Source organism: Orcinus orca, chromosome 3 (genome assembly GCF_937001465.1).
Source record: "Orcinus orca chromosome 3, mOrcOrc1.1, whole genome shotgun sequence".
Taxonomy (NCBI): Eukaryota; Metazoa; Chordata; class Mammalia; order Artiodactyla; family Delphinidae; genus Orcinus; species Orcinus orca.
In genome coordinates this window covers 126,554,691-126,577,677 of record NC_064561.1, presented here as the reverse complement: position 1 = coordinate 126,577,677, position 22,987 = coordinate 126,554,691, and the positions used below count along the sequence as shown (strand labels likewise).

The following is a 22,987-nucleotide window of genomic DNA, read 5'->3' as shown; positions in this document are numbered from 1 at the left end:
GATGCTCCACATCGTTAATCATCAGAGAAATGCAAGTCAAAACTACAATGAGATATTACCTCACATGTCAGAATGGTTATCATCAAAAAAACCCCACAAATAACAAATGTTGGAGAGGGTGTGGAAAAAAGGGAACCCTTGAACACTGTTGGTGGGAATGTAAATTGGTACAGCCAATGTGGAAAACAATATGGAAGTTTCTCAAAAAAACAAAAAATAGGGAATTCCCTAGTGGTCCACTGGTTAGGACTTGGCACTTTCACTGCCGTGGGCCTGAGTTCAATCCCTGATCGGGCAACTAGGATCCCACACGCCTCGCAGCACGGCCAAAAATAATAATAATAATTAAAAATAATTTAAAAATAAAAATAGGAGTAACATATGATCCAGCAATCCCACTCCTGGGCATATATCCAAAGAAAACAAAAACAGTAATTCAAAAAGATTCATGCACCCCACTGTTCATAGCAGCACTATTTACAATAGCTAAGATACAGAAGTAAACTAAGTGTCCATCAACAGATGAATGGATAAAGAAGATGTGTTAATATATACACAATGAAATACTACTCAGCCATTAAAAAAGAATGAAATTTTTTCTTTTAAAGAATAAAAGAAAAAGAACAACATGGATAGACCTAGAAAGTATTATGCTTAGTGAAAGAAGTCAAACACTGTATGTTATTACTTTTATGTGGAATCTAAAAAATAAAACAAATAAATGAACATAACAAAACAAACTCACAGATATAGAGAACAAACTGTTCATTACCAGTGGGGAGAGAGAAACAGAGAGGGGCAAGACAAGGGTAGGGGATTAAGAAGTACAAACTACTATGTATAAAATAAGCTTACAAGGATATATTGTTCAGCACAGGGAAATATAACCATTATTTTATAACTTTAAATGGCGTATAATCTATAAAAACATTGAATCACTATGTTGTACACCTGAAACTAATATTGTAAATCCACTATACTTCAATTTTTAAAAATGAATAATTCCTTAAATTATAAAAATAAATATTTATAAGGTATAGGATATAAACACACATACATACAAATATATCCTCATATACCTCCCAACACAAAAGTCATTGTAAAAGGACACAAGGGAACTTTTCAGAATGATAGAAATGTTTACAACTACATTGTAGTGATGGCTGCACAACCCTATAAATTTACTAAAAAAAAAACACGGAATTGTACAGCTGTAATCGGTAAATGTTACAGTATGTAAACTGTATCTCTCATGTATACAGCTGTTAAAAAAAAAAAAAGCCAGCACCTTAATGGGGAAAACTCTAAAGACTTTTTCACTAAAGTCAAGAAAAATAAGGACTTAACTAATAAATAACATTAGATAGGTACTTGCTAATGCAATTAGACAAGAGAAAGCAATTAGAGGTGTAACAATTGGGGATGTGCATGGCTTGGGGTGAGGGGAGACTATCTCAACCTCAATTCGCAAATAATAAATTTAATTGAAAAACCCAAAAGAATCAATGGAAAAATTATTCCAAACAATAAGAAAATGTAGTAAAATGGTAGGACATAAAATTACATACAGAAATCAAGCCCTCATATATATAATAATAATCAGTAAGGAGAAATAATAAATAGAAAAAAATGAAGTAAAAATAGAAAAGACAACCCCATTAACAATGGCAAAGATAAAAATAGACTTAAATTCAACAATAAACAATATAAAACTTATATAAGAAAAACTATAAAACAGCATGCCTGAAGGAAGCAAAGTGAACAACAGGGAAGACAAACCACGTTCTTGGAAAGGAAGATTCTGCATCATTAAGGTAGCAGTTTCCTCTAAGATAATCTGTTAATTTAATGCAATCCTAATGAAAACATCTCCAGGATTATTGTTTCCTGAAGCAAGACAAGTTGATTATAAAGTGAATTTGAAAGAATAAATAAGAATATCTAGAAAAATCCTAAAAAGGCAGAGCAATGATTGGAGAAAAGTTCAAACCCTCTAAGATATTAAAGCACGTTATAAAACTTCTATGATACAAGCATACATAAAACTTCTATGCGATACAGGCATATAAACAGACAGACCAATGGAGCAAGATAAATATACCCTAATGCCTATAGAAATTGTGTATATGATTACAGAGCTATTTCAATCAATGGGAGAAAGAAGCACTTTTTAATAGGTAGCATTGTTTCACTGGCCTTACAATATGTTTAAATGAGAAATTAATTTTGCCCATTTTTAACTTCTTATATCTGAAATCATATAGTATGCTCTCTATTGCATCAACTCTTTTCACTCAACATTATTTCTGTGAGAAACATAAGCAGTGCTGCATCTATCATTTAATTTGTTCCCTTTTATTGCTATGTAGTATTCCACAATACACATATACAGTTTATTTACCAATCTACTGCTGATGGGCATTTGGGCTGCCATGAGCATTGCTGCAGGAATATTTCGGTAAATATATGCACTCACTTCTGTTTTTTCCCCAAGGTATAAAATATTTAATAATGCTTTGTTGATTTATGTTTTTTTAAAATGCACTCCTCTGTGATAGGCCTGCATACCCAGACTTATCAATCTTACTAAAAGTAAAACAAGCAGATATTGTATGTAGTTTGATGTAATGCAACAAGAAAATTGGATCCAAATCTACCTATTAGACAAACATGTGAAACGATGTTTAAAGTATGCGGCCGGCCAAATGTAGAATAACTCAGTTTCTTCAATATATATACAGAATAGAGTTTAAAGAAAAAAGTGGAAACTAATGTAAATTAAAAGAAACTTAAGAGACATACTGATCAAATGCATTGTGGAGAGCATCCTGATTTGTGTATTCTTGAAAATTTCCATGAGAAAAAGTTAAAAAAAAAAAAAAACAACTTATGAGCTATGTCAACTACTGATCTACTAGTTCTTAAAGGAGGTACAAATAAAGCTGGTAAAGATTATCTTGTCTTAAAAGTTACCTGCTTTGTATTTACCCACAATAAAAATTGCAGAGCCGAATAGCTATATCTGTCAAAAACCTCAATTTTAATTTTTAAAAAAATGTATAAATGGAAAGGCAGGAGAAAATAAATTGAAAAAATAAAAGTTACTTTTCTCGAAGGTGACCTTCATCAAATCTATTTTAACACAACAAAAGTATTAGTAGACAAGAAACTGAAAATCTAATGGAAATATGAGATAAACACAAAAAAGACAGGACAAACATATATTGTAACAGTTATACATAGTTAAAAATATTTTCATGAATTTCGAAGATATGATAATGAGAGGAAGTTACTTTTTTACCGTAATCTGAAATCTTGGTGCTAAGAACTTTAAAACTTGATATACATATGATTGGGGCCCTGATTTGTATATATAAATTTATATACATACAAATATGTATTTTTTAATTACATTGATTTTTTAATTTTTAAAAATCAAAACCTAGAAATAGAACACATAAATTCAGCCCATCTGTTAGTAAATGTAAATGTCTAAATAAAAGGAGAAAGCAAGAAAAATTTGTGAACGATTTATGAAAGCAATACCACAGAACTTCCAGCCAACTTACAAAAAGGAGGAAAAAAAGACTGAATTTCAAGAGAGAACCATCAGGAGCTTATCTTAAAAAGATGTTATACTTAGAAAAGGATCATAAAATAAAACAGTAGCTCTGCATTGAAGGACGCTTATTTGTTAGTGTGGCAAATCTTTATAACTCTATCAAAGTCAATATGCAAAAGCAAACTAAGGAAATACAACATTATGTTCTATAGTCAGATCTAACAATTGTAGTGAAGATTAAGATTTAGACAAAACTAAAAACATGAAACAAATGGTCAATAGTGGGTGAAAGAAGCATAATGAGGATGCTAGTTAAAAGAATGTTAGTAACTGTTTTTGCTCTTTTGTAGACAAGCTCCCAGCTTTGTATCCAAGTAAAACATTCAAAAACATTTAATATACTATAGAAGCTCAAAAAGTATTAATATAAAAGCATTCCTGGGACTTCCCTGGCGGTCCAGTGGGCTACCACTGCAGGAGGCGCAGGTTCAATCCCTGGTGGGGGGGGCAGGGGACTAAGATCCCGCATGCCGTGGCCCCCCCCCCCAAAAAAGTATTCCTCTTAAACCAACTCAAAAGACTCTAGAATATTAGCTACCAAAACAACGTATGAATGAAACATTTAAAATTTTCATTTGCTAAGAGTAATCATGATTTAAAGGATAAAATGTAAATTAATATTTGAAGACTGCTGCCAAAAACTTGGTCTACAAAAGCATAGTTAATTACAATCCCATAAAAATAATACAGTATTCTAGACAAAATGGACCCGCAAGGATGAGACTGGCAGAATAGCAAGTTTATCGGGGACTGGTTTTTTTAATCTATTACTAAATTAACTTTCTTAGGGACTTCCCTGGTGGCAGAGTGGTTAAGAATCTGCCTGCCAATGCAGGGGACATGAGTTTGAGTCCTGGTCCAGGAAGATCCCACATGCCGCAGAGCAACTAAGCCCATGCGCCACAACTACTGAGCCTGTGCTCTAGAGCCTGCGAGCCACAACTGCTTGAGTCCACGTGCCACAACTACTGAAGCCCGCGCACCTAGAGCCCATGCTCCGCAACAAGAGAATCCACAGCAGTGAGAAGCCCACACATCACAAGGAAGAGTAGCCCCCACTCGCCACAAGAGAAAGCCCCCACACAAAAACAAAGACCCATCGCAGCCAAAAATAAAAATAAATAAATAATAAAAATTTAAAAAGAAGACACTACTACAGATCAAAGGCAAGTATAACATGACTAAACTCAAGTGTAAAAAGAGAAAGTCATTATCCTTCATTCTTAAACCTTTTTAGATTGAGGTTTTTAAAAAGAAAAGAAAAATAATCTCTTCTGGGCTATTTTTTATTATTAAAGATTATATAGGGCTTCCCTGGTGGCGCAGTGGTTGGGAGTCTGCCTGCCAATACAGGGGACGCGGGTTCAAGCCCTGGTCTGGGAGGATCCCACATGCCGCGGAGCAACTAAGCCCGTGAGCCACAACTGCTGAGCCTGTGCGTCTGGAGCCTGTGCTCCGCAATGGGAGAGGCCACCACAGTGAGAGGCCCGCGCACCGCGATGAGGAGTGGCCCCCGCTCACCGCAACTGAAGAAAACCCTCGCAAAGAAATGAAGACCCAACACATACAAAAATAAATTAATTAATTAATTTTAAAAAATTATATATACAAACACAAAATGAAACAATCCTATTTTCCTGAAATCCAATCATTTAAATACTCTGAAATTTACATAAAGAGCGTTACTGGAGGGAAAAAACTTCACTTAATTAGAGGTTGTGATTTTTAACAACTAACTTTTATTAAGTGCCAGAATGTGTCAGAACTGTGCTAAAAGAATGCCATTCACTCTCATTCAAGCCTTGTAGCAAAGATATGTGGTGGACCCGACTAATATTCTTATTTTATAGAAAAGTAAACCACCTTGGAGAGGTTAATCATTTCCCCAAAGTCACATGGAGAGCGGGTGGCAAACCTGAGATCCAGCCCATCCTACAGACAGAGTTAAATACTGGGTACTGCATCACATTCAAGGCCCTTTAAGAGCACGTTTTATAGTGAAAAACTTTAGACTTGGAGCACTAGAAATCTGGCAATTTCCAGATACATTTGACTTGATTTTAATATTGTTGATCTAAAGGACTTTTTTTTAATCTTTGTTTTGAGATTTGGAAGCATAACTAAACAAATCTGTAAATCCATCATTTTTGTGGCAGCAAAGCTAGTTTAAAATGAATGTATTTCTTCTTCACTATAGAAGGAATTATTTCACTCTTTTCTCTCTCATCTCACCTCCAGGGCATCTCCCAACAAACTTAAAAGTTGTGATTTCTGGGGTTTCCCTGGTGGCGCAGTGGTTAAGAATTCACCTGCCAATGCAGGGGACACAGGTTCAAGCCCCGGTCCGGGAAGATCCCACATGCCGCGGAGCAACAAAGCCTGTGCGCCACTACTACTGAGCCTGCGCTCTAGAGCCTGCGAGCCACAACTACTGAGCCCGCGCACCTAGAGCCCGTGCTCCGCAACAAGAGAAGCCAGCACAATGAGAAGCCCGCACACCACAATGAAGAGTAGCCCCTGCTCACCACAACTAGAGAGAGCCCGTGTGCAGCAGCAAAGACCCAATGCAGCCAAAAATAAGTAAATAAAATAAATAAATTTATTATTTTTTAAAGTTGTGATTTCTGAATATAGTTTTAAAACAACTGCAAGGCTTCCCTGGTGGCGCAGTGGTTGAGAGTCCACCTGCTGATGCAGGGGACACGGGTTCGTGCCCCGATCCGGGAAGATCCCACATGCCGCGGAGCGGCTGGGCCCATGAGCCATGGCTGCTGAGTCTGCGCGTCCGGAGCCTGTGCTCCGCAACGGGAGAGGTCACAACAGTGAGACGCCCGTGTACCGCAAAAAAAAAAACAACAAAAAACAACTACAGCATCAGTTTTTAATATTAAAAAAATTAGAAAATGTTTCCCCAATTCCAAAAGCCCAGACACACACCTCTTCTAAAATATTTTTGTGTTTTCAAATCTGTCCTTAAATCTGTTACGTTTATTACTGGTCATTCTCAGTGCTAAATTGTATTGGCTAAACAATCACCAATTAATATTTAAAGAAGATGAAAGAACTAGCAATTATTATAAATCGGTAATAGCAGGTAACATTTACTGAGAAATGACCACACACCAGACTTTAAAGGGACTGTGGCATGTAATACGTAATGAGGCACTTCTATCAGCCCCATTCTATAAAGAAATGGAGCTTTAGAGATTAAGATTTGATCAACGTCATACCACTAATGGAGCTAGAAGAATACGAATCCAGACAATCAAATATACATTCCAATATAATTATTTGTACTCAATATGCAAAATCAAATATCATAGTCTTTGTCATGGTTATAAGAAATTTCCTTTTGCAAAATATCACAATAATTACCTTGTTATTAAATATTCTATTCACATATTACACCAGAAAAAGTACTCGCATTGGAATCCTGTGACCTTGATTCCCGGGTCAGCTGTGCTAACCAGCTCTGTGATCCTAGGCGAGTTACTTACCGTCTTTAGGCTTCTGTATTCTCATTGATAATGTGATGCAACTGGACAGGATAATCCTAAGGACCTTTCACCTCTAAATGTTTTTAACAGTTTATTTAAAAAAATAGCGGTTACTTAAGACTGTGTAAACTACTAGCCTTAAGCTGGTTCCACTAGTTCAGGGAGGCAAGAGAAGGGTAATAAGGTTCTGGAGAGAAATATAAGTTGCTGTGAAAAAAATCAGTCACTTCTCTCTCTTTTTTGTTGTTTTTAAGCTTCTGTTCTATGTTACATAACTGTAAAGCTGTCAGATCAAATTCTGTCAAGTACTTTATGCTCTGCCCATGAGATGACCCAAAAGGCCTAACTAGATTCTACATGAATGAGAAAGCTTAATGTCGCCTTAAGCGAACTAACTCATCAAAAAGTTTACGCAGAATGGACAATGAAGTGTAAAAAGTGTCCAAATTAATTTATAAATTAAGCAAATGGCATGCTCATTAATCCTAGATAACCTGTAAAAAAAAATTAATGCTCACACCTCTTACGTAAGAACTCTAAGATGCCCACCAGCTATTTTACACCCATCTTTTAATAATTTCATCCTTTTCTCCTGAAAAATTATCTATTTGCAAGAATGAATGCTCTTAACAAGAAAGAAAATATAAGAGTTAAAAACCGTACTCCTATTATTGTGATTTTTTTCCCCTATTTAAGGTTAATTACTGGATATCAACTATACTCTTAAAACAGGGAAATATATTTTTTAACTTTAGTCCCTAAATAATTTCAAGATTCTTATAGATTATTGCTATTATCTGGGGGCTTTAGGAGGAGAAGAAGATCCAAAAAATTACGGAAATTTTAGAGCTGAAAGAGTTCTTAGAGAAAAAACAATTATCTCAACCAATCCAAGGCATGATCCTACCTCTCTCTCCTCATTGTTCCCCCAACACCGAAAATAGCTTAGGTGTCCCAGCAACATAATCCGCAAGGCTCTCAACCTTTTACACAAAAGGCCTGTTTCTGGACCTTATTATGATTCTCCTCTTGATTCTTCCCTTGTCTCTTTCTAACATCATAACCTTGCCTAACGAACCTAACCCATGTACTACATCAGCTCAACTGAACTCTCTCCTACTCACCTTTTATCCTTCTATCCCTCCTACCCACACAAGGCCCTAGTTCCTAGGTTAATCCTTCTTTGCTTTTAGAGCTGAGTTTTTAAGTATGACAAAAATGAAACCACTGAACAGACTGCTACAACTATCAACTCTCAAGTGGGCTCAACACTACTGAGAAATCCTTTTCTATCTTCTGAGAGAGGAAAAAGATTTGATTACATATAGGTAAAGACTACCTATAAGTTTATGGGTAATGGGGCAGGAAGTTAAATGCGGTTCATACCTGTAACCTCTTTTTATTTCAAGTAGAAAACAAAATCATCTTTTGAAATAATCATCACTGAACCAACAGTGGACTACACACCTGGTTCTATTTGAAACATTTCACATGTATCCCTGATAGAGTTTTTATCCCAAACCCATGAAGTGGATAATTTATCTCATTTGTCAGATGAGGAAATTAAAACACATAGCAGCAGAGTAACTTATTCAAGGCACACTATAGTAAGTGGCAAAGCTAGAATCTGAACCCAGGCAGTCTAGCTGTGAGGCCTATCCTTTTAGTTACCACGCTATGTCTGAAAGCACAGCGCCTTAGGACCCTAAGATGGTATAAGATTGCTTATACATATCAAGAGAAATCTTAACAGTTTTCTTTCTAAAGGTTTAATTCCTCTCCATATCCAGAAAAATGGTCCTAGATCTAAGAAAACATTTAAAGATGAAGGTACTGGGTACCTGGTATGTTTTAGGGCTTACAAAAGCAAAATCCAGTCATATGTCATAGAATTTTGTACACGTGAAAGGTGGAATATGTAGAATACTAGTTAAGGGAGTGTGTTCTTGAGCCAAACTGCCAGGATTACTAGCTGTGTGACCACAGGCATATTACTTGAACAGATAGAGAAAAAGAAACTCTGAGGAAGGAATAAATTGCAAGGGTAAAACTAATAACTTTGAATACATAGTAAAATTTTTACATCTAAAAACAAAAAATTCAGAGGCAAACGTTATATAACCAATATGACCCACAAGAGTTAGGTTGCTTAATACAATGGTTTTTAAACTAAGATGCAAATAAACAAGCAAGTGGCATGGCCAATTCATAAAACAGGACAAACACCAAAAATGCTCAACTCTTAATTTCTTTTTAAAAAGCCTATTGCATGTATTTTTAAAACTAATTTATGAAAAATATTGGTATATACTTGCATGTTTATACAGAAGATGATGTGGAAGGGCATACATTGTATTGTTATTGTTAACAGTAGTTATTCTTGATGAAGGAGGAAGGAGGGACCCAAGGGAAGAGACATGCGGGGAAGAAAGGAGATTCCATATAGAGCCTCTTCCTCAATCGTTTTTGTAGTGCAGTCTCTCCTGGATGCATCCGATTGACAAAATTTAGGTTACATGCCTGCATCCTACCTCCAAGGGAGACAGAATTTGATATGGGGGTTCTACCTTGGGGAGGCAAAACAGGGCTCATAGGGCTGAAATGAGACTCCTAAGCAAAATGAGTCAGAACAAAATACTAAATGACCACACCCAGGAATGGATGCTAAATCCCTTTCTAACTACATATACACTTGCAGCAAGATATAGAGAGCTACTTACACTCCTCAGATACATATGCAAAAGCCTAACAATAAATTAATAGGTGATATTTCCACTACTGGGCATATCCCCTGAGAAAATCATAATTCCAAAATGGTCATGTACCACAATGTTCACTGCGGCTCTACAATAACCAGGACATGGAAGCAACCTAAGTGTCCATCGACTTATGAATGGATAAAAAGATGGGGCACATATATACAATGGAATATTACTCAGCCATAAAAAGAAACAAAATTGAGTCATTTGTAGTGAGGTGGATGGACCTAGAGACTGTCATACAGAATGAAGTCAGAAAGAGAAAAATAAATGCCGTATGCTAACACATAATATGGAATCTAAAAAAAAAAAAAATGGTTCTGAAGAACCTAGGGGCAGGACAGGAATAAAGACGCAGATGTAGAGAATGGACTTGAGGACACGGGGAGGGGGAAGGGTAAGTTGGGACAAAGTGAGAGAGTGGCGTGGACATATATACACTACCAAATGTAAAATATCGATAGCTAGTGGGAAGCAGCCGCATAGCATAGGGAGATCAGCTCGGTGCTTTGTGACCACCCAGAGGGGTGGGATAGGGAGGGTGGGAGGGAGATGCAAGAGGGAGGAGATATGGGGATATATGTATAGCTGATTCACTTTGTTATAACGCAGAAACTAACACACCATTGTAAAGCAATTATACTCCAATAAAGATGTTAAAAAAATTTTTTTAAGTTATACAAAATTTTTTTAAAATGTGCTTATAACTGAAGCTTCCACTTGACTGACTACATATAGTACTACAGAATACACGTGCCTCTAGAACATGTCAGCTATTCTAGTCCTTCATGACCCAGCTTACCGAACGCTGTTTATCTCACAGGAGCGGTGGTCTACAAACATCAGGAAGGGCAAAATAAGAACTACTAAAATGAATACACCATAAAGTTTTGTCCTTCATTTCAACATTAGACAATCTATTTTTTTTTAAACCTGGTTTCTTTACCATGGAACAGGTCTGATTTAATAGTGCTTAAAGTTAACAGGGGTTTGGTAGAAAACCTCAAGGACACAGGCAATTTTTAAAAACAGGAGTCCAAACAACATGCATATTGCTGTAGATATCTTTAACATAAAATATCACAGGTTTGTCTCATTTAGAACCACGAAGATGGATATTTTCTTTTTTTTTTTTTTTTTTTTTTTTTTTGCGGTACGCGGGCCTCTCACTGTTGCGGCCTCTCCCGTTGCGGAGCACAGGCTCCGGACGCGCAAGCTCAGTGGCCATGGCTCACGGGCCCAGCCGCTCCGCGGCATGTGGGATCTTCCCGGACCGGGGCACGAATCTGTGTCCGCTGCATCGGCAGGCGGACTCTCAACCACTGTGCCACCAGGGAAGCCCTGGATATTTTCATTTTAAAGGAAATACTCAGAACAAAAAGCAAAAACAAAACAAAACTTGGTGCTTAATTTTGGCATATGATTTATGAAATATTCTGCTGAGTCACAATCAGCACCACCAAAACCACCCCGCCCCACCCCTAGTATTTTCACTGCACAACAAATAAATGTAACCAAGGGCCGCTGCTATCTGCAGAGTATCACCCCAACTTGGAAAACCAGCCGCCTCCAGCCCACAGGCTAACCACTCCGCTCTACCTTCCAGGCTTCTCCAACTCTGCACGTAAGACTCATGGCCCCATACACCTGCTCTTGCAATTCTCGTGCAAACTCTGGTGTGTATGCTTACCCAGGTCAAGTGAAATTGTTTTCTTACCTTTCACTGGCAGCAGTCCCGGGAAAAAAGAGATAGTAGTAGCCTTCCTCTCTGGCTTCAATACATATTTACTACATAAATGAATGACTGAACAAAGGTTTGTATAAATAAACCACACACTGGTGCTAGGAGCAAGAGCTGCCACAGATGAAACACGTGAAGTTCTGCTGCTAAAGGAAGAGCAATAGAGAGTCTCTCAACAGGCAAAGATAGACGTGAAGACCCTCTAGTAAAGCAACTATACTCCAATAAAAATTAATTTAAAAAAAAAAGAAAAGAAGAAAGGAAGACCCTCTAAGAAGATGGGAATGCTAAATGGAAGCCAGAAAGCATGCTGAGAATGGCAAGTAGTTGGATTCACCAACAGAGTTAAGGTATATAAAAAGTAGTAGTGGTAGGTACACTAGGAAAATAAATTGATAGAACGTAACAGGCCAAGAATACCAGACTAAAGAGTTTGGACTTTATCTGGCACACAGAAGGAGGCAATTTAAAGATCCTGAGCAGAAAAGAGACATCCAAGGCTATGCTTGAAGACAGTTTATCTAGCAGCTGTGTGTAGGATGGATTAATAGGTAGAAATGAAGGCAGACAAGTTGAGAAACTCATGAGTTTCTCGTAAGTTCCTTGTGCATACTTCTTTTAACATACTTATCACATGAGAGTGTGATTTACTTTTCTTCGTCTATTCTACCAGGCTCAGAACTCCAGAGAAGTATAATCCATTTTTCCAAACATATAAAAAGTAGGGATGAATCAAATGATCTCTGATGTCCTTTCTAACTAGTAACTTAGGTGTCTATGTTCGATTACTTAGAGAACGAAGATAGGAAATAATTTACAAAGGGGTGGTATCATCAAATTCATTTATAACCACTTTTTATAATTCAAAATGTTTTCTGATGATGGAAGATCATTCATCGCTTGCTTACCTTGCACAAGGCATTATGTTCAATACTCTACACATATTATATCACTTACTCCTCAAAATGACCCTATGAGGCAGGTATTCATACATTCTTCCAACAAGCCTCAGGTGTGAAAAGGTTAAGTAAGTTGCCCGAGTTCACACAGCTAGTAAGCGGCAGAGTCAGTCTCTAAACCTAGGCAATCTCTCTCCAGAACCTGGATTTAACCAGGTTCCCAGGTCAAGACAAAAGGTCAGTATAACCCATAATGTATCTAATCATACAATTATCATAGAATATATCAAGCATATTGTTCAGTTGCTCTTTAAGTGTTAGATTTTTTAAAAATCTTGCAGTATCCTCTCTTCAGACTTTAGATACTTGAAAAATTTGAAGAGTCAATATGCAGATGAAAACTTTAGACTTTTTCAACATATCTCTAAAGAGTAAAAGAAATGGGCCTTCCCAACAATAAATTCTACCCACAAATGTATCACGCCGCATGAAAACACAGACCAACCAATTAGCTGATCAGAGTGCTGTTAGTGACAGCTGATACATTCCAACTCTGGTTGGAGTAACATCTCTCTGCCCTGTTGTAAATAAAGAACATCCGTGCGCCAGTTCTAGAAAGGAGAGCCAAGAGCTTCTAGACTTCAGTTGAGTGGTTATTTGTGTATGAAACTGTAAAATCATATGAATCATTTTATAAAACAGAACTATGCTTTTTGTTGTTGTTGTCGCCATTCTGAGAAGCTACTCAGATACAAAAAGTTAGTATTCTCCAAACAAAATTTACTCAGAATCACTTCCATTTCTTTTTCACGGTTTAGAAAAATTTATCAAGAAATCTCCTCAGCCTTGAAATTAATTTCAAGGACTTTTAGATATGCATTAACTTACAAAGCTAAATATCAAGACTTCTAACATGTGGTGGTTGTTTGCTAAATATAGCTCTATTTTCCACTCATGATTAATTAATAGAAAACAGATTCTTAGTCTGGGATCCACAAAAGCTATAAAGAGGACTACATGAATTACTTTCAATTTTTCAAAAAACACGTATTTCCCCTACATAATACACAAAATAGTGAAAACCAAAGATTTTCTTGGTTTTAACTAGAATTCTACCAACTCAACTCATTTTGGTTATACTTTATCTCAGGTAAAGCAAAAGCTCTGACAAGTGGTAGAGAAATCACAATTTTAAAAAAGTAAATCAGTGCTTTGAAATGTACCTCAAAAAAGTGCTGTACGTGGCGCAATGTGGGGAGAAGAAAATAAAAGGGAGAAAAAGATTAGAAACACTGAACTAGATACCAAAAAAAACAAAAACAAAAAACGATCCTAATCTCATAGATGATAACATTAGTTGTAGCTCACCTTTAGGAACATTGTAACATTTACCTCTGCCAACATTTTGAGATAAGCTCTGTTACAACTACTCTTTTATAAAGCCAGGGTTCAAACTTATGTCTATTTGGTTTAAATTGTGGAATTATACTGCCTCTGAATAATAACTACTGTTAACTTAAGAATCAGAATAACTTCATCTGATATATCAGGGGCTGGCTGATCTAAACCTGAAAGCATTGTTAATACGTATAAGACTTTAGAGGGACTTCCCTGGTGGTCCAGTGGTTAAGACTCCGTGCTTCCACTGCAGGGGGCTCAGGATTGATCCCTGGTGGGGGAACTAAGATTCCACATGCCTTGCCATGTGGCCAAAAAGTAAAAATACTTCAGACTAAAAAGTTCCTTATCAGTACAGTTTATTACTTTATCAATCATTGTACAACAAACAGTCAAGCTCATTCACTTCTTCTCCACGGCTATTCATTCTTAAATTGGCTTCTCCCCTTATCGCTATACTTATATTACTTTTCTTAAGGCCTCCAATAACCTCTCAATTCCCAAATTCAAGGGATTATTTTCATTCTCACCCCTCTTGTCCTTATGACAGACCAGATCCAACTATTTTCTGCCACTTAAAAGTTTCCCTCCTTCCCTGGACAACACTCTCTCTCAATTCTATTTTTTAGCTTCTTTCCCTCAGTTTCTTTCAGCAACTGAACCCTCTCCTCTGCACAATCCATAAATGCAGGGGTCCCCCAACATGCAGTCTGGCACTTTTTTTTCTTTCTTTCTTTCTTTTTGCGGTACGCGGGCCTCTCACTGCTGTGGCCTCTCCCGTTGCGGAGCACAGGCTCCGGACGTGCAGGCTCAGCGGCCATGGCTCACGGGCCCAGCTGCTCCGCGGCACGTGAGATCTTCCCGGACCGGGGCACGAACCCGTGCTCCCTGCATCGGCAGGCGGACTCTCAACCACTGTGCCACCAAGGAAGCCCTGGCACTTTCTTAAAGAATACGATTTACTAAGTTGATTTGTTCCCTATACATATTTGCAAAAATCTTTTCTGCATTTAGATTTTAAGGAATTTTTAACATTTTAATCCACAATACTTCACTAAACTATAAACACCATGAGGGTGGGGTCTATTTGGTTTTGTGGTCCATAACATAAGACACTCAGTGTTTGCTGAATACATGAAAGCTCCCTTTGGTGTAACCTAGAACTAACATCTCATTGGAGCAGCTGGTAACTAAAATCATGCTTTTTTTTTAAAAAAGTATGTGCTAAGTCACAAACTTTCTGGCCCAAAAAATAGGTTGGACTAGATGAGTAGATTCCTCCTACAGAGCAGATAAACCTTAAGGTTTCATATACCAGCTCTAAAATTCAATGAGTCTAACAATTATCAGCTGTTCCCAGATTATCTTTAAATCATCACACCTCTTCCTTAATAAATACAACCTTGAGTAATTTTGTTGTTGTACTAAAGAATTGTGAAATACCCCTACTACCAATGAAGCATGCCAAATTTAGTACTTTAATTTCAGGGTTAAACATACAAAGGATCAGAAGCCTAAAGGTGTGTGAAAAGAAAATCACTGTAAACACAATAATCGTGCAATTCTTTTTTTCAATTTAGAATCATAAAATCTTAGAAATGGGAATAAACATGAAAGTTTTAACTTCCTACTCAACCAACGATCCTTTCTACAGAATCCATGATATTTTTTGAAAACCTGCCCGAATACTCAATCCTTTTGTATTCTAATTAACTCTAAAAAGTAAATCTTAGGCATATGACTGAACCTAACACACACAGAAGGCTTAAAAAGGGTTAGTTAGGTAGGAGATAGGTAGAAAAATGTTAGGTTTTTCTTTCTCTTTTCAATTTCTCAACCATTGGTATGATAATGCTCAAAATCTCAAGCCACATTAAAGATAAAAAAGCACACCAAGATCACTTCCAAACTCAGGTTAATTAAATTCAATAGTACCAATGCAGTACTGACACGTGTATTAAGAGAATCAGTGTAAAGATATAGGGATTGTGTTTGACTATGTGCTGAACTTGCCGGCAGGAACAAGCTCAATCCCTTGGGACCTAGCACAGGTCCAGTCAGGACACACGCAATCCTTAGCAGGCAATCTTTACTTCCTTAAGTTCTCTGAAACAAGACATCTCTCAGCTCATCTCTTGATGTCCAAGGTCCCTTTCACCTCCATAATTCTTCCCACAGAACATGTCATTAAGGAGTGGCATGACACTTCTGCTAGGGATGGTACATGATATGGAATCATGTGTTTGCAGAGATACTAAGTGAAAGAGTCTTCAACTAATCAGAAAAAAAGTTCAGAGTAATTTAATAAAGAGGATGACTCTCAAAAGCATCTAACTATAAAATATTTTGTTTTCTCCAAATCAAAGTTAAGCCTTTTGTTTGACATATATTGTATCTTTATTAGAGAAATGATACCAGTTGTAATGATTCGAATACTATTTCAAAGGTCAGTCTCATTTGGAACTTGTTAGAACCTAAAATCCACAGGTAAAGCGTCTTAGGTTATAATCACTCAAGCAGCAGACCAATGGTGCTACTCATATAAGCTAAGTTCCCTAAGCCAATCCTCATCATAAATTCAAAGAGAGGAGTTCACTGTGACAGCTACAAGCTTTCCGTGAAAGGCTCTGATAGTTTACCTTTATTTGTACTGGAAGTCTTATCACAAACGGACTTTTCGCAGGCTCCTCTCACCACCACATTCCCTGGGCTCCCCCCACCAGAAAAAACAAACAACAACAAACAAGCAAAGGTTTTTAAAAACCAAAAACTTAGTCTCATCCACATACCAAAAACTTAATCTTGTCCATGTTAGTCACTAAAAATCGTTCCTCTTGAAGGAGAAAAGCAAAATACGGTTTGCAAAAATAACCTACACATCTTTTGTACATACACACATAAATGCAAGCAGACGATACAAGGCACATCAAACCCAGATCCATTTTAGTGAATTCCCTCCAGGGCCCAAATGTGTGTATTATGCAACTGCCACCATTCCAGACTTTAATCCCTGTCTGTGATGCAGTGATAAAATACAGATGACCGGAGTATAATCTACTAGGTACGTACGTATATTTGCGAGGAGACAAGTTAAAACAAGAATTACCAAATTCTCTGGAACCGTGAAAATGACGGAAGGTGTAACAGTTCTAAATCACAACTTTTCCTTTGGGTAGTCTTTTAGCAACCTGTCCCTACCCCCCTCAAAATCCTCACACGAGAGCGTTTTCATTGAGGTTTTGAAACGATATCCCAAAAGACGAAGGGGTAGTGGTTATTTTAGAATCTACTCCAGGCAAGACACTCATACCACTTTCCAGAAGCTGAAAAGCCAGTGAGATACTTGACCCCCTCTCCCAAAGGGCGATAATGGGAGTAAATGTAACCCAGATCCCTGAGCCATAAACAAACCAAAGCTTCACCCACTGATTTCCTAGGGCACAGGCCTCGAAAAATTGCATAATGGACAACTAAGAATTAGAACAAAATTGTAATGACCTACATTCTAGAACGGAATCTATACAATACCTATTCCAAAAGCGGTTAAAGGTAAGAGCAGCGGTCAGAGCATCCGTGGCTGAACCCGAGTCCAAACGCTCCAGCCCCACCAGCCACCAAGTCCGCTTCCCCCACGCCGAGGCGACCGACCGGGCGGACAGGCTCCAGGTGGGAGAGGTGGGAGGGGAGGGGAGGGGAGTAGAGGGGGCACAGCAAGCAGCAGCTGGGGAACGGACCGCGGCGGGCGGAGGAAGGAGAAGGAGGCATTCCCTCACACAAAATGGTGGCGCTGGCGCGGAGGCCGGCGCACCTGGGGCGTGCCACACGCCCCTCGGGGGAGCAGGCCAGTTACCCGCAGCTGGACGCGCGCCCCGGGCCCGGGTGGCCGACGTGGGCCTGCGTCGCGCCCGAGTCCGCGGGGCAGCCCGCAGCTCTTGGTCCAAGTCACCGCCCGCGCACGGGGGTGCGGGGCCGGGGCCGGCGGGGCGCGAGGCCGGACCGGGCAGCCTCGGCCTGGGCCCGCGTCCCCCGCCCGGGACGGGCCGCGCACTCACCTCCGACGCGCCGCCGGAGCCCGGGAAAGGAGGCGGAGCCGCGGGAATGAATGAAGCCGGCGGCGGCTCGCTGGCGACCCCCAGCCGGGCCCGGGCCGCGCCGCTCGCGGCTGCGGGGGCCGGTACAGCCGCCTGCCCCTCGCCCGGGACGCCCGGCTCCTGGTCGGCGGGTCGGCCGCAGCCCACCGTGCCCTCCGCCAGCGTGACGCACTCGCGCCGCAGCGTCTCCAGCCTTTGCAGCCGCGCGGCGCCCGCGCCCACCGCGAATCCCCCCGCCCGCCCGCGCCGCGCGGCCCCTCCTCAACGCCCGGGACGCCGCCCTGCCTCCCGCCGGGCTCGCCGGTTAGGCGGGCGCCGGGCAGGTGCGGGCTTGGCCGGCCGGAGGGCGCCACGCGGCCGCCGCCCCGCCACCCGCGCCCCCTCTCCCCGCTCCCGCCGCCGTCGCTAGTCAGAGCGCGACGCCCCAGCTCAGGCAATGGCCGGGTATTAAAGAGTGACCTTGGCTTAGGTATAAAAATAGGTGCGGGTAAGCTGCGGGGACCACGACGCTGAATTTGCGTATTCCTTTAATGTCAACATTCGCAGGATCCCGTTTGCACGCCCCAAGGAGTTCTCCTCTAGCGAGGGGCGGGACCTCCGGGAATTTATCCAGGGTGGGCGAGGCCTGCCGGCCTCGGACAGGGATGCGGAGGGTGCGGATGAAGTCCACAGGCCCCCTCCGGCCACCTCCCTCCGAAACCCACTGCCACACTGGAGGATGGAAGGCGAAAGGAAGTCGAGAGGCCCCTTCACAATTTGGACAAGCCCAAGTGCCCAGACTTCCATCTTGAGATTACAAGGAACCACCAGATTCCTGCGTTGAGCCTTTCTCTTTCAGAAACTAGCACACGCAAAACTATCCCTAACCCAGGAGGACCGCGCTCCACCCTCCTTCGCTTCCTCTTCCTATTCATTTCCCTTGCTTTAGCGCCCAGGGCCCTTTTGCTAATTACACTCCCAGGAGAGAAAGATAAACTCTCAAGTATTTAAAGCATGGTAGATTTCTTTAAAGTAATGCATGCCACGGTTTAAATATGTTTAATAAGTGAACTGAGGAATAGTATTGTATTTGAGTAATTTTAAGACTTCCTATTATCCATAAACTCTGGAAAATAAACTCATCATTCAAGAGGCGTGGCACTGTTTGTAGCTCATCCAGTACCTTTGAAATTGCTTCTTTAATTCCTCAGAAATATTTAGCAATCATAGTACCGACCTTTCATGAAGTTACTAACGATCAATGAGATCAATAAATACTTCAAAGAATACTTGTTGATGCAGAGATATTTGGCTCAGAATTTTTTCATCAGATAGAATTTTCTACCTTCAGTTGCTCGTAAGAATCAACCTCACATCTGTAATGTTTTTTTATTTGTAATATATAATTAGCAGAAATCTTAAATGTTATACATAAAGTAGTTACCATTTTTGTGGACCTTAACAATGAACTAGATTTAATTGAGCAGGAATTTTGAATAGCTGGGTTTTTTTTTAATTTTTTAATTTAATTTTATTTTTTTATACAGCAGGTTCTTATTAGTCATCCATTTTATAGACATCAGTATATACATGTCAATCCCAATTCATCACACCACCATCCCCACCCGCTGTGGCTTTCCCTGCTTGGTGTCCATACGTTTGTTCTCTATATCTGTGTCTCAATTTCTGCCCTGCAAACTGGTTCATCTGTACCATTTTTCTAGGTTCCACGTATATGCGTTGATATGCGATATTTGTTTTTCTCTTTCTGACTTACTTCACTTTGTATGACAGTCTCTAGATTCATCCACGTCTCTACAAATGACCCAATTTCGTTCCTTTTTATGGCTGAATAATATTCCTTTGTATATATGTACCACATCTTCTTTATCCATTCATCTGTTGATGGACATTTAGGTTGCTTCCACGTCCTTGCTATTGTAAATAGTGCTTCAATGAACATTGGGGTGCATGTGTTTTATCCACAGCAAATCTTGAATGAAGTTATATAACTCTGGAATTTATATTTCTAGGGCTGTATGTAAGTGGGAGTCCCCAGGGCAATTCCAAACAATTGCCACTTGGGAAGATGTTCTTTTGGCTACCACACTACAGGTGTTGAAGCCTTGGGCCATAGAGTAAAGCTAGCCAATGCAACTTTTTACATTTGAAGTGCATGAATGTGATTGGCTTTTAGCTATTATTGTAGTCAGTGGCTACTTGTGCCTGGGAAGCCTGTCTTTCAAATGTCTGGCCACTCTGTTAGGAATCAAAGCCACACTCACCTAGCCCTATGAAAGAGAGGGTCCAGTAGCCTCTCATTCAAGCAGCTAAACCCAGCTCTCTTCCTGCAGCAAGGGTCTTTCCTGCAGAGACCTGCTGAAGAAGTGCTGTCTCCTACCTATGAGGAGTGTCCTGTGAGGAAGCTCTGGCTTCGTTCTCTTTACCTGCAACATGATAAGGCTTTGAGTGTTTTAAGAAAAAAAAAATCACCATTTACGTTCCTCTTTGGCTGAGATACATGAAATCTTGCTTCTGTGTTTACCCATATTCTGAAAATCCATGTGCTCTTAGTGCGCAAAGAATTAAAAAAACAAGTCTTTATCAGATTAATACATGCTGTAAGTCACTACCAAATAATTTGAAATATGCTTTGACGCTTTTGTCTAAAAAGTTTTGCAGCAAGTAAAAGGATTATTGCTTTGATCTTTGTTGTTGCATATGCTTGCTTTAATTATTATTTTGTTAAGTTATAAGCAGAAAGAAACATGTTGAGTTCTTACTGCATTGTTAGTATATGTCAAAAGTAGAATGAAACCATGTTAAGAGAGACTTGTTACAACACTGGACTTTGGAGACTGCTGATACAAATGACCCAGAAAAGAGCCCTTAAACTGTACTGGAAAAGAGAAATTCCTAATGGCTAAAATAATGGCTAATGTTTTTGATTGTTAACAAATTGCAAGGCACTCTACTCACTTCTTTGTGGAAATTAACTCATTTAATTCTAGTAACCATCCTTCGAGGTATATACCAATGTTATCCCTGGTTTACCTACAAGGAAATTGAGGCACACAGAGAAGCTAAGTAATTTGCTCAGGGTCACACAGCTAATAATCCTGGCAATTTGGCTCAAGAGCACACTCCCTTAACCAGTGTTCTATACCGCCTTTCATGGACACAAAATCTTATGCCATATGATTGAATTTCACTTTTGAAGCCCTAAAACATACCAAATACCAATGCCTTCATGTTTAAATGATTTCTTAGATCCAGTAGTATTTTCCTGGACATGAAGAGGGAATTAAACCCTTGGTTAGAAAACTTGTAAGACTTCCTCACATATATATTAAGCAAAATTATATAATCTGTTAGTTTTTGAAAAGCAAAAAAAACCAAAACAACAACAACAAAAAAAAAACTTTTAAGGTTAATTGCTTTCCAAGTTTTTTTTTTTTTTCAGGTTCCAGAGAGCAGTTACAAGTTTTATTTACACATGTATTTAGAGAATGGAAGAAACACATTTCCTGAGAAAAGATTCATCACCATCTTTGACCCTCCATTAGACTTAGATGGGTAGAATTAGGATCCAATGTATACAATACACATGTTTTAAATTCATAAAATTACAATGAAAAGGTTTTCATGACTGAGGTAGCCCAGGGACTTCTAGATCTAAAATATTAGCCAGTTAGTTAACTAGTTAGCTAATAGTGTCAGCCATGGAAAATGGGAAGCGGGAAGGTAATCTTTCCTACTCACCCTAGAAGAATGCTTTATTTTTTCCTCAGGTATATAAAGTATGTCACAGGAATGCTTTAATTATTTTTTAACACTTTTATTGGGGTATAATTGCTTTACAATGGTGTGCTTTAATTATTAAAAGCAGTATTTTGTTGGGGTTTTCTTTGTCAAACACTACTACTATCTGAGGATTTCAAATTCCTGAATGGTACTATGCACTGAGAAAAAGAAGAAAAAAGAACCTGAAGAACAAGAGAAATAACAGGTTTGAGAAGACCAGTTACATTTCTTCTTCTGGTTTGGTTTGATCTAATATGAGATACAAATTTAAGCACAGAGTACTTGGTAAGTTTAGGCTCAGTTTAAGAGAAAGAAGCTGTGGTATTTTTCATATTACTAAAGAAAAATTACATATTTATATCCATATATAGCAAGATGCCTAGTTAATATCCATTTTCCCCTTCTCTCTGCCAGACCCAATTTTGTTCAGGGTGGCAATGTGTCCAACCAAAACTATTTTCCTTCCCAGACTCCTCTTGCAGCTTATGATCATTTTGGTCAATGAAATGTAAGCAGAAGATTATTTGGTATGGCTTTCCAAGAAAGCTTTTTTTTTTTTTTTTCCTGATAAAAGACACGCTGAGCTATCCCTTTGCCTTTTGCCATTTGTGCTTTTTTCTCCTTCCTGCCTGGAAGAAGGCCTTACCTCTAGGATCAGAGCAGCCGTCTTGTAACCATGAGCTGACCATGAGAATGAAACCCATGTATTAACTATGCCAGAGTCAAGATATAGTAACATGGGACAATCATGACGTGATGGAACTACCACACCAATTCCAGACTGCCTACCCCCAGTCTTCTTGGTCACTTGCCAACAAATGCAATCCTCACTAAAATTCAAAGTTAAACACTGTCTCCTTGCTATGGCTAGAAAAAAAAGAACACACTTCTATAATATGTATACTATACTTTATAGATGCTCTTCTATGATTTTGCTGCTGTCTTAAGGAACTGCATTTTGCAGAAATCAGTGCTCTCTGTGACTTACCTACCTAGTATTTGATGAAGAAAACACACTACTCCCTGACCATGAAAAGAATATCTTATACTTGATCATTTAGTGCATTTGATTTTAAACATTTCACACATGACCTCAGTAAGTCTGGAATATCACTGTGAGGAAGGATAAGAAGTGGCTGTAGTAGTCTAGAAACAAGTTACTGGCCAAAGTAATCGCCATGCCAAGTGTATAAGGAA

At 39.1% G+C, this 22,987-nt stretch overlaps 1 protein-coding gene across 7 annotated transcripts in view; it reads right to left on the bottom strand.

The window, feature by feature from the left end:
* FAM169A (family with sequence similarity 169 member A) overlaps positions 1-18,592 on the bottom strand; it is a 65,619-nt gene extending 47,027 nt beyond the window's left edge. For 2 of the 7 annotated variants that reach the window (XM_033430024.2, XM_033430028.2), the window contains exon 1: positions 17,969-18,101. The gene's annotated coding sequence lies outside the window, so the exon portion shown is untranslated. Of the gene's footprint in view, positions 1-17,444; positions 17,660-17,689; positions 17,901-17,968; positions 18,102-18,466 lie in introns of those variants that run through there. The other 5 variants (XM_004270815.3, XM_033430026.2, XM_033430027.2 and 2 more) reach the window with 5 other exon arrangements.
* Between the last annotated feature and the right edge of the window lie 4,395 nt (positions 18,593-22,987).